Consider the following 16,745-nt stretch of genomic DNA (forward strand, 5'->3'; position numbering starts at 1 on the left):
AGACAAACAGAAAGACAGACAGAGTGAGGAGATTTAGTGTGTTTTTAACGTTGTGTTACCGGCGAGGGTTTAGCCCCAGCTCTCTTAAAGTGAACTAAGGTGGGTCTGCTCTCTCTCTCTCTCTCTCTCTCCCTACACAGAACCCTGCCTCAGACTCTATAGCAAGAATGTTCCGGTCAGAACTTTGACTCCTCCAGTCTTCTATAATAGAATAATGGTGGTAATGTACAGCCTATGCCTGGCTGTCACACAACCTGAGCCAATTCACACAATTAGCCCTCGTCTTGTTTTCTCTCCCTCCCACATCGTAGGCCTAAGGTGCAGATTCCTTCTGAGAGGGGATTTCCAGATGTTCATCATAATAAACCACATGAATGTTCCACGAGGGCTGCCTCTCTGTTCTTAAGCAATAACATGTTATCTTTGTTGTTGGGTGGGATAGATGGGGTTGTGTCCCAAAAGGCACCCTATTCCCTATATTGTGCGCTACTTTTGACCAGAGCCCTATGGGACCTAGGGAACAGGGTGCCATTTGAGACTTGGCCTCGGAGAAGCATGTTCAGCATGAACACACAGAACAGGAGAATGTTCCACCATTATACTGGTACTGGATCAAAAACACCACCGGCTCCTCTTAAAACTCTTATTTATGTGAATTCCTTTGAATTACAATGAATCCGCCAGTAACATACAAGGCTACAAACTCAGCCACCATAGAAGCAGTACAGTCGAGGGGAATCCAGGACAATCCTTGCCAATGCAGGAGGGAGAAACAGCGTATGTGTGTTGAACTGGTTATCATGAAATCATGTGAAGCGTAAGCTCTTTGTAAGTGCAGTCACTTGACTTGGTAGAGACCAGAGGCAAGGGCGAAGACGGTTTCTAATCATAATACAACTCTGTACTGTGTTATGTGGCATTGCATCAGCTAAAAAGTTGCATTAMCCCAAGCACAGCCGCAGCCACAGGGAGCAATATAGGGATTCACTTGTAGAGGGGTTATGTTGTATGGTTGGTTGTATGATAATGGCTACTCACAGATAACACAGACAGACACTGCTGTTCAGGGCCCTTGTCTTTATCATACTGCAGTGGTTACTTAGATAMAAAATTGTGTTTCTGTTCAGAGATAAGATATAGTGCAGAGAGAGAGAGCGAGTGTCTGGGAGAGAGGGAACTCAAGGGGAACATTGGATTATGCATGTCCATTATTCTCTATGTAATAACATTTTTCACCCCTATTCTCCAGTAATACAGTGTACTACTGCTAGGAGCAGTAAAATGTAGACATACAGAATGAGCGCATATAATTCTATAACTAATTCTTTAGAGATGTACCAGCTCTTAAATGCCTTTTAAACGTCTCAGGAGGATGCATGCATATGGTCCTAATAACCAGGCTGGTCTGTTTTTGATGTACTTCCTATACGGAGGAGATACTTAGTCTGAGATGTATTGAGGTGCTTAAAGTCTGAGATGTGGCGATAAAGAAAGCCACTTCCCATTTGTGTCCGTTCTCTGAGCTCTCGGAGTTCTCTGGGCTGAGTAGAGGAAGTGGTGGACCACACGGAGCGTTCTGCGAACGGAGCTGTAGCCTGGGGGTGGCACACCCCTCCTCACCGCAAATGGACTAGCCCCGCTGTTAATAAATTGACAGGAATTGGATCTGTGTGAAACAATTTAAAGGGAGAGTGGAGTCATTATCCATTATCCAACTGTAGGTTTTATCCATCCCGGCCCAGGCTTAGCCTTGCCTTCTCTTTTCATACTGTTTAGCCCTATGGGCCCTGATCAAAAGTAGTGCACTATATAGGGAACAGGATGCCATTTGGGATACACACTCTGTCTTTATGTGCACCAGTCAAGTACATTCGCAGGGAAATGTGTTCCATATGGCTGTTTGTGTGGAGGTGGAGCTGAGCGGAGCTCTTGAAGTCATTGTCTATGCTATGGGGTAAACAGTATGTGTGTCCCAAATGACACTTTATTCCCTATATATAATGCACAAGGTAGGGACCTAACAAAAAAAAAGATGTAGGGAGTAGGGTGCTGTTTGGGATAAAGACAGTGGTGGGGAAGGAGCCCCTCTCCTCACCCTCCTCTGATAGTCTAGATGGGGTTGGGTGAGTCTATGATCACTATTAGACTGTGTCTCTGTGAGGTTGGAGGTCCAAGACTCTCCCTCCCTTTCCATCTGTTTTCATGTTTCTTTATTTTTGATAGCTGCACATCATTTTCATAATTATGTCTCAATCGCGCTCTCTCTTTCTCGCTGAATGTTCTTGTGTTTTAACAGGTGGTATATTCTTTCTCCATGGACTTGACAGGCTAGGCTATATGCAACGTGGAGGGAAAAACATGAAGTATTGACATCCTTTTCCCTGTTATTAAATAAAAAATGAACATGACATCTTTTGATTTGATTTTGGCAAATGTCATGTTTTATATGGCATTGTATTCCCGCAGAACAGTGAATAATCAGATTCTCCTTCCTGGCTAATGGTATTACTCTGACTGATTCTGTCTCCCAGCCATTCCTCTTGCCTTCTTCCCTAACATGGCACCCTTTTCCCTACATAGTGCACTACTTTTTTACCAGAGCCCTATGGGCCGATGTCAAAAGTAGTGCACTATATATGGAATAGGGTGACATTTGAGACAAAGCCATTCTCTTCTATGGTTAGATCTCAGCTCCCTACAATAAGAAACCTGAATACAGGAAATGTCAAGCCTTGGGCTGAATCCCATCCTCCATCCCCCATTGAAATGACATAAAAAGTTATTTCGGCGTGCCAAATAATTTTCTCACCCTCCGCTTTTAGGCCCAATAAAATCATTTCATGTTTCCCTTACGCTTAATCTGATACCAGTTTATGTTTTCAAGCATTTTTGAGTGGAGGAAGATGTGTTATTTCAGGGAAACCTGAAACATTAAGGTCAATTCATTTGACACACGTGTAATAGGTCCTGTGTAGCTCAATTGGTAGAGCATGGCAAGCACCAGGGTTGTGGGTTCGATTCCCACAGTGGACCAGTACAAAAAAAGTATGAAAATGTATGCACTCACTACTGTAAGTCGCTCTGGATAAGASTGTATGCTGAAATGACTAAAATGTAATAGCATCATTTCTTTTACTTCCAAGGGAGAGGTCGGCGTGATTTCTGTAATTGGCCTATTAGGCTGTTATTGCAGCTGTCAATGTGAAAATCTGCAGGAGGCATTAGACATTTTAAAGACGTTCTCTTGATGATACAGTACCTATACCCACAGCATATCCCCTTCAGCCGCATATCCCTCAAAGCCTTTTATAGATAAATAAATAAATAAATATGTTTAAAAAAATACTCAAGTCAACAGTTCTTCTGACACATCCTCCAAAGGTACAAGCATGTACATGCCTCTACTGCTAATTAGGTTGTCATGTTTTTAATCAGCTAGCTCATTAGTGATGTGTCTTGCGTTGTGTGCCTGCGAGTGCGTGTGATGATTATACCATACCAACCATTCTGATGACTTCACACAACAAAGCCACAGAGCCACTTCCTCRTTTGGATCAGGCAGTGGTAGTCAAGGTCACCAACTACCAGCTAAAGCATGCCAACAATGGCAACAGGTAATGGTGGCGCCATCATGGCTCTCCACTCCGGGTCAAGGATGTGTGGGCTAGACTAATGACAGTATGAGTCTCCGCCAGGGTCAGAGGGTTAGGTGTTTGCTTCATTAACACCTACTGCCATCCACCAACATCCTCCAGCAAATAAACTCTTGCTCTTGAGAAACCTACCTTCCATCGACTTCTGGTCTTGATAATAGAAGTACGCAATGTCTTTTCTACTGGGCTCTATTAAGGGTTTGTGTATAATGTCAGAGTATCCAAAAYCATTGTGTAAATGTGCTGTAAATATATTGTATGTGTGTGTAAAGTGTAAAGTGTACATGTACTGTGTGTAACCGGGAAGTGTGTTTCAGGCTAACTCGGGGACCCATACCCTGACCGGACACCAATCTGTGTCTGTGGAGTCACAGGTGCAGAGACCGAGACAAGACAAGAGACGAGACTCATTTACACAGGCCCAAAGACAGTACAGTTCCCTGCCACGGTAAGATACACCATCTCTCTCTTTCCATCTCTCTCTCTCTTTCTCTCTCTCTCTCTCTCCTCTCTCTCTCTTCTCTCTCTCTCTCTCTCTCTCTCTCTCTCTCTCTCTCTCTCTCTCTCTCTCCTCTCTCTCTCTCTCTCTCTCTCTCTCCTTCTCTCTCTCTCTCTCTCTCTCTCTCTCTCTCTCTTTCTCTTTCTCTTTCTCTTTCTCTCTCTCTTTTTTCTTTCTCTCTCTCTCTCTCTCTCTCCATCTCTCCATCTCTCTCTCTCCCTCTTCTTTATTTCGTCTCTTCTCAAATCGTCTCTGTCTCGTACCGTCAAATAATGTCAAACGTTTCAAACCCACACTGTACTGAAGTTATCTCTAGACTGTTAAATGATTTTGGGCAAACTCTTGGAATGCAATCATTTAATACAATCCCACGTAGCGCTCTACTTTCTCTTTAGTGTCGACCAGAGGGAAACAAGTTCATCACATGGGTATCAAAACGCTCTACCACACTCAGTGCCTAAAAATAGTGGTTTTCAGAGTCATTTATCTTAGCAACTTCCGCCTTCCTCTTTCACAGCATTCAGAGCTGCATCACTTATCTCTTTCTCATTTATTTTGCATTTGTCAGAAACGTCAATAAAGCTTACAGTATCAGAGATGATCTGGAGCCCTCGGACCCACTTTAATATCAGTGTTTGCCTTCCCAGCTGTCTCTCTGTGACGACTTTAATATAAAGCTTCCTACCCTCTTTAATCGCACACGCGCTCGCACGCACTTCTCTAATCACTCTCAGTCAATGCAAATCTAACAGCCAACGGACAGAGGGACGCTGGTGTGGTGGAAAGATTCCTCGTCATCTTAAGCTTTACGTACTTAAAGAAAAAAAAGCTCATCTTAACTGAAGGCAACTACTGATACAGTTTGACTGACTGCTATTTTGAGTTATTTATTCCCATATTCATCAGCTGTTTTATTTTTCCCTCACGCCTCACTGTGCTGAAGGCAATAAGCCAAAGTTAGCGGTTGTATCATGGAATCTTTTTGAGACACGGAGAATGTAAAAAGTGAAAGCGGATTTCTTTAGCTTTCACTGAATCTAATTGTGTTCTTCAGACAATTGCTACACGGTTCAGTTTAAACAATGACAGACCCTTATATGTGTGGTCTCACATTCATGAATTCTGATTTCATTGGCCAGAAAAAAGGGTTCTGTTAGTCTCTAGAGACGTTGAGTTCTAGAACCAGTAGAAGGATGCAGGGGTCTGCACAAACAACACTCATTTAAACACACTACTACGCTCTGAGATGGCGGTCTTAGGCGATCAATCTTGGATTGATTAAAACTTGTCCCTCTCTATAGTTATGGATTTTGTGGTCTGCACACAAACGCACCGATCAATATGTGCAATGGCATGTTGACCAATCCATACATTTCCTTCCTAGTTGTTTTAAACAGAAGTGTTAGTTGGCTTTTGGTGGTAGGATTCGTTTGCTATCACTTTTCCCCATACCAACATTGACCAATCCATATATTCTTTCAAAGTTATTTACAACACAGAGAAATGTGTTAATGTGACTATTGCTTTTCCCATGCCTGCGTTTAACATGTTTCCCTAGGGAAAGTCTCATCTTTAACATGGTTTCCTAGGGAAAGTCCTCATCTTTAACATGGTTTCCTGGGAAAGTCCTCATCTTAACATGGTTCCCTAGGAAAGTCCTCATCTTTAACATGGTTTCCCTAGGGAAAGTCCTCATCTTTAACATGGTTCCCTAGGGAAAGTCCTCATCTCCTGAGGAAGATCATCGGACCTTGTCCTTTGATAAGCATTCCTCCTATAATCTCATAACCTCTTTCAGCCAGGGTCAGCTGAGTGTAGCATGCCTTTGACCCTAAATAGGAAAGTCAGAGCAAACGTCAGGACACACACGGATCCTCATTAGGAACTCAAGTCTTACTCAGGACCCATAATACCCACAATCCCCTCTCCTCTTCCCTGTGTAATGACTTTAAAACGGGAAGTGAGGGCAGTCATCCATACAACCAAGAGGCCATTCCCTAAAACCCAGTCTTCCCAAAAACCCTCCTGAGAATCCATGCTATCTGATACTGATAGGCTTAGTGGTGGTCTGGGATGTGAGGAGGGTCGGACGTTTCTCTAATGAACTCTTGTTATGGAACAGGGTTAGCTAGGCCAGACAGGGTGAGGAGGAGAGACGGGGGCTGATTGCAGTCAGAAGGGTGCTTAGCTGGCGTAAGTAGCAGGCAGGATAAGCTTCGTTCAGTGCCAGTCTGTAGCTGCCAGACACACACACGCACACGCACACGCACACTCACATTCCTCATGTAAACAAACAACTTAGTTTCCTGAAAAAGTAAACATTGTTCAAATTTTATATAATGTGTTTGTACAATATACCCATGGGCCTTTGGCATTGAAGGACAAGGTACATGTTTTTCTGTGTTTTTCTCTTTCCTTCACTGTTAGTGTGTGTGATGTGTCATGTGTCTGTGTGTGTGCATGTGTCTGTGTGTGTGCATGTGTCGTGTGTGTGTGCATGTGTGCGCATGTGTGTTGTTGTGCATGTTGTGTGTGTGCGTGTGCGTGTGTGTGTGTTTGCGTGTGTGTGTGTGTGTGTGTGTGTGTGTGTGTGTGTGTGTGTGTGTGTGTGTGGTGTGTGGTGTGTGTGTGTGTGTGTGTGTGTGTGTGTGTGTGTGTGTGTGTGTGTGTGTACATACCCGTGTGAATGTGTATGTGTACATGCCTGTATGTGTGTGAGTGTGTGTGTTCCATTTTGATCAACCCTGATCTCTTACCAGCTGCAGTTGCAAAACCACACAGACACAGCAGCCAGCCACAGATTCTTCTTGAAGCCAACTTCCTGACTTTGTTTGTTAAATTCTGTCCTTCTAAATTTAACCAACGTATTTCATGATGACATACTGTATCTTTTGCCTTTCAATAACCCTCCCCTCACCACTGTAAGTAAGAATGCTTTTAATTCCCATCTTGGAGAAGAGTAGGAGATACAGAGTGTCAATACCACTATGTAACTATTTCCCATACAGATCTTTCTCCTTGATTGTATGTTGCCCCATATCAACCCTCCATCTACGTCATCAGCACTAAAAACCGCATTGGAACTACAAGTCACTAAGTTCTATATGAAGCGTCACACGGTTCTGAACGAACACCTCCCACGTGAGCTGTGGCTGTTGTGGAGTACAGATTCAGAGTTATCGCTCTCTTTTCCTCTCTCATTCTCATAGGCTGAGCATGTGTAAGACTCTCTCTACAGTGTTCCCACATCTGCCTTGGCTTTGATTGCACACACACCACACCACACCACACACACCACACACACACACACACACACACACACACACACACACACACACACACACACACACACACACACACACACACACACACAAAGATCCACAGTGTCTGAGTACTGCCATGTGTTTCAGCTCATCCCCTCTCCTCAGCCAGAAGAGAGCACAGAGGCCACCATTCGCAGTGGCTCATTTACAAGGGGATACACCGTTAAAATCAGACCACGAGAAGGACAGGTGAAGGGGGGAGGGATGGAGGGCTGGAAGGACGGATAGAGGCGAGGGATAGAGAATTATTACTATCTTATTTTTCTGCTGTTGTCATTGTCCAAAGCGAATGCAGATGCGCGCCCCAAGTCTCTGTGGCTGTATTATGTAGTATCATATGGACGTTTGATTTAAAACAGCTCCATGTGGAACTCAGGTCTTATCAATGGCAGACCAGACCAGCCCCATGCAAATGTTCCGTTTTCACATCCCCTATCCAGATAAATATCTTATTAGCCGTTTTATTTTACTAACCACAGCAAACAGTCACACATGGCTGTGTGTGTCATGGATCCCTTTTTGAGCTACAGTTGGAGAGGGCAAAAACTCTGGCTTCGCTGGCCTTCAATAGGGGTATTTTGTCCATGGCTGGCAGGCTAACATAGGGCTGACTGCTGTGTACAGTTTTTAATAGCAGCTTGYACGTACGGTAGACCTCACTCTCACCTCACTACCATACAGTTCTAGAGATAAGGAACAGGCCAGGCATCCATGGGCTCAGTCTTAAATTGCACCCTATTCCCTACAGAGCACTATGAGCCCTGGTCAAAGGCAGTGCACTGTGTAGGGAATCGGGTGCCATTTGGGAAGCAGGCAGTCAGGACTGTGAGCTTCCTGTCACTAGTCTGAAAGCATGTCATGCCYTGACCCCCAGCTCCCAGCTCCCTGCTCCAGCTCTGTTCTGTTCTGTGTGATGTGAACTCGAAACCCTTTTAAACTGTGTGAGGTCAGTGAGGTGTGAATGGGATCTCTCTCTCTCTTTGCACCCAAACGYACAGTAAAGGAAGACACTGTCTGTATCCCAAATGGCACCCTATTCCCTATGGGCACTGGTCAAAAGTAGTGCACTATATAGGGAATAGGGTGCCATTTGGGATGCCRSCAATGTCACACATCTTCCATCTCACATCACATTGCTTCCTTAATGGATTCTAATAATTGAGAAGGTGGCCAGGCACACACACGTTAGCCTAAGAGGACACATCTCCCAATGATGGCTTTTAGACACAATAAAATAAAATAAATGTGTGTGTGTGTGTGTGTGTGTGCGCGTGTATGCGTTTGTGTGTGTGCCTGCCCGTGTGGGGGGGTTGCATGCGTCAAGTCAGTCATAGGCTAGCAGACGGCTGGACAGAGGCAGATCATGCAGCTGAGAGGGCAGCCATTACTGTGTCTGTGGTAAAAGTGCCCGTCTCTAAAAGGAGATCAATGTGTGAAAGCTGCAGTTTTGTGTGGAGGTTTGTGTGTGTTTATATCCGTGGAAATAATTGTGCCGCTGTTGTTAACAACCCTCCATTTGTTCCCCTTCACTCTCTGTATGTTTCTTCATGTATCCCGTCTTTGTCTTCATGTGTCCTGTCTTTATGTCTTCATGTATCCTGGTCTTCATGTATCCCGTCTTTGTCTTCATGTATTCTGTTCTTATGTCTTCATGTGTCCTGTCTTTATGTCTTCATGTATCCTGTCTTCATGTATCCCGTCTTTGTCTTCATGTATTCTGTCTCTATGTCTTCATGTGTCCTGTCTTTAATGTCTTCATGTATCCTGTCTTCATGTCTTTAATGTCTTCATGTATCCTGTCCTTTATGTCTTTCATGTATCCTGTCTTTTTGTCTTCATGTATGCTGTCTTTGTCTTCATGTTTCTTGTCATTATGTCTTTATGTATCCTGTCTTTATGTCTTCATGTATCCTGTCTTTATGTCTTCATGTATATTGTCTTTGTCTTTATGTATATTGTCTTTATGTCTTCATGTATCCTGTCTTTATGTCTTCATGTATCCTGTCTTTGTCTTCATGTATCTTGTCTTATGTCTTCATGTATCCTGTCTTTAGTCTTCATGTATCCTGCTTTATGTCTTCATGTATCCTGTCTTTATGTCTTCATGTATTCTGTCTTTGTCTTCATGTATCCTTCTTTATGTTCTTCATGTATCGTGTATTTATGTCTTCGTGTATTCTGTCTTTATGTCTTCATGTATTCTGTCTTTGTCTTCATGTATCCTGTCTTTATGTCTTCTGTATCGTGTATTTATGTCTTCATGTGTTCTGTCTTTATGTCTTCATGTATCCTGTCTTCTGTTTTTATGTCTTCATATATCCCGTCTTTGTCTTCATGTGTCCTGCCTTTATGTCTTCATGTATTCTGTCTTTATGTCTTCATGTATTCTGTCTATATGCCTTCATGTATTCTGTCTATATGCCTTCATGTATCCTGTCTTTATGTCTTCATGAATCCTGTCTTTGTCTCTTCATGTATCCTGTCTTTGTCTTCATGTATCCTGTCTTTATGTCTTCATGTATCCAGTCTGCATGCCTTCATGTATCCTGTCTTTATGCCTTCATGTATCCTGTCTTTATGCCTTCATGTTTCCTGTCTTTATGCCTTCATGTATCCTGTCCTTATGCCTTCATGTATCCTGTCTTCATTTCTTCATGTATCCAGTCTTCACGCCTTCTTGTATCCTGTCTTTGTCTTCATGTATCCTGTCTTTATGCCTTCATGTATCCTGTCTTTCTACCTGTGTGTATCCTGTCTTTATGCCTTCTGTATCCTGTCTTTATGCCTTCATGTATCCTGTTTCATGCCTTCATGTATCCAGTCTTCATGCCTTCTTGTATCCTGTCTTTGTCTTCATGTATCCTGTCTTTATGCCTTCATGTATCCTGTCTTTCTACCTTTGTGTATCCTGTCTTTATGCCTTCATGTATCCTGTCTTTGTCTTCATGTACCCTGTCTTTATGCCTTCATGTATCCTGCCTTTACGCCTTCATGTATCCGTCTTTATGTCTTCATGTATCCTGTCTTTATGCCTTCTTGTATCCAGTCTTCATGCCTTCTTGTATCCTGTCTTTGTCTTCATGTATCCTGTCTTTATGCTTCATGTATCCTGTCTTCATGTCTCATGTATCCAGTCTTCATGCCTTCTTGTATCCTGTCTTTGTCTTCATGTATCCTGTCTTTATGCCTTCATGTATCCTGTCTTTCTACCTTTGTGTATCCTGTCTTTATGCCTTCATGTATCCTGTCTTTATGCCTTCATGTATCCAGTCTTCATGCCTTCTTGTATCCAGTCTACGTGCCTTCTTGTTTCCTGTCTTTGTCTTCATGTATCCTGTCTTTATGCCTTCATGTATCCTGCCTTTATGCCTTCATGTATCCTGTCTTCATGTCTTCATGTATCCTGTCTTCATGTATCCAGTCTTCATGCCTTTTGTATCCTGTCTTTGTCTTCATGTTTCCTGTCTTTATGCCTTCATGTATCCTGTCTTTCTACCTTTGTGTATCCTGTCTTTATGCCTTCATGTATCCTGTCTTTTATGCCTTCATGTATCCAGTCTTCATGCCTTCTTGTTCCTGTCTTTGTCTTCATGTATCCTGTCTTTATGCCTTTATGTATCCTGTTTTCTACCTTTGTGTATCCTGTCTTTATGTCTTCATGTATCCTGTCTTTATGCCTTCATGTATCCTGTTCTTTATGCCTTCATGTATCCTATCTTTATGCTTCATGTATCCAGTCTTCATGCCTTCATGTATCCTGTTTTTACGCATTCATGTATCCTGTTCTTATGTCTTCATGTATCCTGTCTTTATGCCTTCATGTATTCTGTCTTTACGTCTTCTGGTATCCTGTCTTTATGCCTTCATGTATCCTGTCTTTATGCCTTCATGTTTCCTGTCTTATGCCTTCATGTATCCTGTCTTTATGCCTTCATGTATCCTGTTTTTTCAATGTCTTCATGTATCCAGTCTTTCATGCCTTCTTGTATCCTGTCTTTGTCTTCATGTATCCTGTCTTAATGCTTTCATGTATCCTGTCTTTCTACCTTTGTGTATCCTGTCTTTATGCCTTCATGTATCCTGTCTTTATGCCTTCATGTTCCTGTCTTCATGCCTTCATGTATCCAGTCTTCATGCCTTCTTGTATCCTGTCTTTGTCTTCATGTATCCTGTCTTTATGCCTTCATGTATCCTGTCTTTCTACCTTTGTGTATCTGTCTTTATGCCTTCATGTATCCTGTCTTTATGCCTTCATGTATCCTGTCTTCATGCCTTCATTTATCCCAGTCTTCATGCCTTCTTGTATCCTGTCTTTGTCTTCATGTATCCTGTCTTCATGCCTTCATGTATCCTGTCTTTCTACCTTTGTGTATCCTGTCTTTATGCCTTCATGTATCCTGTCTTTATGCCTTCATGTATCCAGTCTTCATGCCTTCTTGTATCCTGTCTTTGTCTTCATGTATCCTGTCTTTATGCCTTCATGTATCCTGTCTTTCTACCTTTGTGTATCCTGTCTTTATGCCTTCATGTTCCTCTTATGCCTTCTGTTCCTGTCTTCATCCCTTCATGTATCAGTCTTCATGCCTTCTTGTATCCTGTCTTTGTCTTCATGTATCCTGTCTTTATGCCTTCATGTATCCTGTCTTTCTACCTTTGTGTATCCTGTCTTTATGCCTTCATGTATCCTTCTTTATGCCTTCATGTATCCTGTCTTCATGCTTCATGTATCCAGTCTTCATGCTTCTTGTATCCTGTCTTTGTCTTCATGTATCCTGTCTTCATGCTTCATGTATCCTGTCTTTCTACCTTTGTGTATCCTGTCTTTATGCCTTCATGTATCCGTCTTATGCCTTCATGTATCCAGTCTTCATGCCTTCTTGTATCCTGTCTTTGTCTTCATGTATCTGTCTTCATGCCTTCATGTATCCTGTCTTTCTACCTTGTTGTATCCTGTCTTTATGCCTTCATGTATCCTGTCTTTCTGCCTTCATGTATCCTGTCTTTTCACCTTCATGTATCCCTGTCTTTCTACCTTTGTGTATCCTGTCTTTATGTCTTCATGTATCTGATCAATGTCATCATAGTTACAGAAAGAAGACCTTGGCAGATCTCCATCTCATTTTTGCCTCATTTCTCCTTTTTTGTTTCTGGTGAATTACGCAACTACAAAAAAAAATCCTATACAACCATGTTGCAAAGATTGAAAATAAAAGTGTAGCTCATGAAACTATGTTGTTCTTGTGTCCTCCAGGCAACCTCGTAAGACCCCCAGCACAGTGTCCCAGGAGTCGTGTGACAAAGCCTTCCCGCCGGGCGAGGTCTTCCAGACGGCCAAGGAGAACCCCCGCTACTCCAGCTACCAGGGCTCCAGGAATGGCTACCTGCACAGTGGGGCCAGTGGCTTCAATGCCCGCGTCCTGCTGGAGACCCAGGAGCTGCTGAGGCAGGAGCAGAGACGCAGGGAGCAGTCTGAGGCCAAGATGAGGCTACCGCCGCCACAGGAGGGGGTCCCTGTCACCAACACCAGCTACGATGACATTCCCCCAGCCCCGACTCCAACCCTTCCCCAGGATCCAGTCCTGACCCAGGCCCCGATCCCTGTCACAGCCACACCCAAGGGCCCGTACCGCCAGGATGTGCCCCCCTCTCCATCTCAGCTGGCCAGGCTCAACAGGCTGCAGGGCTCAGAGAAAGGACGTCCATTTTACTCCTGAGGGGCAAAGGAGGGATAAGAGGAACTGGAGGATGGAGGAGGGGTTGATGATTATCAGCAGCAATAATATAAGAGAGTCTGGATCTTTTTAAAGTCCACTAGATATCTTTGAATGGCTTCAACACAGAGGTTTAATTAATTGTATTTCTATGTTGGTGTTTTTATAACAAACTTTACAGTCAGGATTCTATTCACCCCAATCACCAGTTGTCTGCTCTGTGTCTGCCATCGTGATCTTCCCACTTTAAGTGCCTTGTGGGAAGACTGTCCTGCCTTAAAGGTCGAATGCAGCCGTTTTTATCTCAATATCAWATCATTTATGGGTAACAATTAAGTACGTTATTGTGATTGTTTTAAATTAAAATGGTCAAAAAGAAACTAAAATAACTTCTTAGTAAAGAGCAATTTCTCAAACAAGAATTTTGATAGGGAGTGGTCTGAGTGGGGAGAGGAAAACAGAAAACTAGCTGTTATCGGCAGAGGGGTTTGGAACTCTTTCTTATTGGTCTATTRACTAATTTACCGCCTGGCGATGTCACCAGTTAGGCCAAAACTCCATCCCACCAAAGCAGGCTGAAATTTCAGGCGGTCTTTTCAAACAGTTACTAAAAGGACATTATCATAATTTTCACAATTTCACAGCATTATTCCAAAATAGTGTGTGAGCTTGTGTGGTTTACCACTTCGCTGTGTGAGCTTGTATGGCCTACCAAATCACGTTTTTGGCTGCACTGGGTCTTTAAGAGTCTAGTCCTCACCCTTCCTGTGGCTTGTGTATTTGGACACCTTCATCGTCCTGCATTGTATCTACAAAACATCCTGTCAATCAGCACCCCACAGTATTTTCACCMACGTATCACCCATGAGCAACTTCTGACGCAAGTGTATACTCTCAAGTATTTGTGTATGACCTAGATTGTGTTTGGGTGTGTTTCTGTAGGGTTCTATATGCTGCCGTCAGCATGTGTTGACATAAAGAGCACTGGGTTAACCAGCATGTCCGATCTCTGGGGTAAGACAACCCTACAGTTCCCAGCTACACTACAGAGAACATTTCCCCCGGGACTATGACACCCTTCTTATTTAAACTCAGCCTCGCATGCTCTCTCTCTCTCTCTAGCATTTTATCCTCTACCGTTGTTTTTTGTTCCTCCTTTCTTTTGTAGTTCTCCTCCTCTCCTCCTCAACCAGAGGTAGACCTTTAGATCTCATTTCACTGTGGGGTTTCAGGCTGGGTTTCTGTATACGCACTTTTTGACATCTGCTGATGTAAAAAGGGCTTTATAAATACATTTGATTTGACTTGATTTGAACTCCTTTCATCTGGGGGATTCATCAGTATAAATGAGGTCAGGGTTGGGTTATTAATTAATGTAGCTCATGAAACATGTATCTGTGTTGTGTCTGGGCGGCGCTAGTGAGGGGGTGGTGGATGGGTTAGAGGTAGAGTGGGAGGGTTAGGCTGGGTCTGCCATGGTGTTTCTGCCTGACCGTTTGGCCGTTGCCTCGGCTGAGTCACTGTAACTAAAGCCAGTCTTTAACCAGTCTGTCCTGACCCATCCGACTGACTGCTGCTCCACATTTTTCATTAAGGTGGTTACCGGGAAACCACATACTGTTCACTACAACGTTCCTGAACAGCGTCACATACAGCCTCACAGCATGACTGTCTGTCTTTTTCGAGGCCCAGCTAAAAAAAACAATCTCTGTTTCATTTCATTTCATTCTACTACCGTTTATAAGTAATCAATACTGTCGTAATTCATGTTTTAACTACCATTGCCATATTTTTTTCTCATCTGTGTGTGGGTGAGAATGTGTGTGTGTGTGTGGGTGGGTGGGTTTGTGGGTGTGTGCGTATGGGTGTACTGTTAACAGTGCCTGTAATGTGATGCCTCCCATGTCTTTGAATGTACCTTGGCAGAGGTTGAAACAATGGTTGGTGTCAATGAAACGGCAATAGGAGAGGAGTGAAGCGAATAAGACAAGTGGGAGGTGGGAATGAGGCAGTCTGTAAGGGTAGATTGACCCAACTGGTGATGAGTTCTATTGCTTTCTCAGAACTATTCCACTGAGCCGCTGGAACAGACCAGGGCTGGAGAAAAAGGCACATTTGACATTTCCATACTTCCATATTCACGCTCTCTCTTTCCCAATTTTTTATCGCTTCCTCTCTTGCTTTCTCTCTCTTTCGCTCGTCGCCCCTCTCTCTCTCTCTGACTGTTTGCCTCTTTTCCTCCCTTTCGCACTCTCTCACCATAGTTTTATATRCTTCTCAATAAGTGATATCGCCCTCCGTTCCAAACATATTGCTACCGTATTATTCCTTTCTCTGCTTTTTAATGTGGTTCTAAGTCTTTTCTGGGTTGTAAGGAGGAGGAGTCGGGGGAAGGGGGAGAATATTCTAACCAAACAGCTGGTTCTGGTGCTTGATGTTTCCACAGTGTTCCACACGTTAGACTTGGAAGTGGATCAAGTGCCTGCCATATCCAACAAGTCATTTTTTTTGTATAGCAAATATTACGTCATGCACATGTTCATCCATTTTTTTATTTTATAGACCTTTGTTTGTGTCGTCTGTCTTATTGACACACTGATTGCATTGTTTTGCCTGCCACAAGCTAATGATTTAATCATGAGAGAAAAATAGTAATCCTACACRATGTATTTTTATGACTGTTCCTTGTCATCTTTTATAAACGGTAATTAGGTACTCTCTAGGGTGTTTTCCCAATGACTTATGTAATAAGAACAGTGTGATTGGTTTATAAGAATTGTACCTGGTGTATTAAAAACTCTATACAGCCTCTGTCTCTGTACTGTACATATCACATTTGACTAAATAAATAAATATGGAAGGCTGCTTCCTTCCTGGTTACAACTAACTAGAACTTTGTGGCACAAACTGAAACAAATGATTACGTCTCCAACAATGTCGTTGTTGTAACAGATCCACAAAGTATTCCTCGTCTCGGAGTACAACTTCATTGACCGTGATTTATGTGGTGAGGACGTTCCAAACTCGGAATATGGACCAGTAAATACAGAGGAAAGGAAAGAAAGAGAACAAAATCATGATTCCCTTTCTTCGTTTTGTGTCCTAAATGGCATCCTATTCCCTTTATAGTGCACTACTTTCCCCCAGCGCCCATAGGGCTCTGGTCAGAACAAGTGCACTATACAGGGAATAGGGTGCCATTGTGGACGCATCCCATGTCTTTAATCTTCTGGCTGGTGGATCACTATAACGTTGTTCTCGGAGCTATCACATCACAGGGCTGGCCAACAGGATAATGGGACGGCTAATGACTCAGTCAGCCATAAATACTATTGTCATATTTATGAAGTTCAACTAACTCTCAGGGACCAGCAGGTTTTTAGTGAAGCTGTCTCTGTTCATTTACATTTCTAAAGGAGTCTGCGAGAAGTACTGTAGTTCTGTCAGTTCTTTGGCTGGAAGAAAAGGGGAGATATGTTGAAGGGATCAGTCTGTTCTGAATGGATAGGGAATGCTCTATGTTCGAGGAGAAAGAGTGTTCAACTCGCTGTGGCTAAAG

General features: G+C 43.1%; 1 pseudogene; it reads left to right on the forward strand.

Annotated features, from left to right (window-relative positions):
* LOC111973562 (partitioning defective 3 homolog) overlaps window positions 1–16,073 on the forward strand; it is an 807,950-nt pseudogene extending 791,877 nt beyond the window's left edge.
* Window positions 16,074–16,745: the final 672 nt, after the last annotated feature.

This window comes from Salvelinus sp. IW2-2015, linkage group LG14 (genome assembly GCF_002910315.2).
Source record: "Salvelinus sp. IW2-2015 linkage group LG14, ASM291031v2, whole genome shotgun sequence".
Taxonomy (NCBI): domain Eukaryota; kingdom Metazoa; phylum Chordata; class Actinopteri; order Salmoniformes; family Salmonidae; genus Salvelinus; species Salvelinus sp. IW2-2015.